Below are 912 nucleotides of genomic sequence, written 5' to 3' on the forward strand. Positions count from 1 at the left end.
AAAACTATGGTTGAAAGTATATGTACCTAGCAACAATGGGTAAAAGGCCTATATTTCCCTTCATATACCACCAAAAGTGTTACTGGCTGTAATCATTTATAGTAACATGCCTTAGGGTGTAATTTGACTGTTCTGATTAATGTTACTGGCCTGTAGAGAGATATGGGATCAGGAACTTAAAAGCAAAAAGGTTAAATTGAAACATTAATTTGTCAATCCCATCTCCATCTTTTACTTCACCCATAACAGTAGCACTAGGACAGGTGGGACATTACATATTAATTTTTATATAGCAGTCCTTATATTTCTAGTGCTCTCCTTTTCATTACAAACCACCCATACAAATATACTCCTTATGTTTTCATGCTGTAGGTAACGTATTGTAAGGCATCTTTGATGCTCTCATTTCATATAGAAACCTTAGCTATTTCTTTAAGTAGACATGTTTTTTTTATCAATGCACACACAGGAGACTGAAATATTAAGGAAGTTCACTAGGCCTGGTAATTGAATTTTACAGTTGAGGTGAGTAGTAACTCTTAGCCTATCCACAACACCTGCAGGTCTCAGCTGCAAGATTTATATTTTACAGGTATCCAGAACGGTCATTGTTTATGGTGTATAATTTAGTGCAGTGTTGATCAATAGATACAGTACAGGCCCTTTATATCTGATATTTATTGAGCAATGCTGGTGGTGATAGGGAAAACAGGCAGTGGCAGTGATAAGGAACACAGGGGCAGCTGTGGAAAACTGGTTTGTTTGTTTCATTTTCTTTGAGTTGTCTTTCCAGTGATATTCTTTCAGTGTTCAATGTTTGCTTCATTGTCATTGCTCATTTGTGTCTTTGTTCCGTTATTTGTAAGAAGAGAGAGCATACATCAAGTTTGTGTAACCTTATCCTGTTGGAAT

The sequence above is a fragment of the Penaeus monodon genome, chromosome 33 (assembly GCF_015228065.2).
Source record: "Penaeus monodon isolate SGIC_2016 chromosome 33, NSTDA_Pmon_1, whole genome shotgun sequence".
Taxonomy (NCBI): Eukaryota; Metazoa; Arthropoda; class Malacostraca; order Decapoda; family Penaeidae; genus Penaeus; species Penaeus monodon.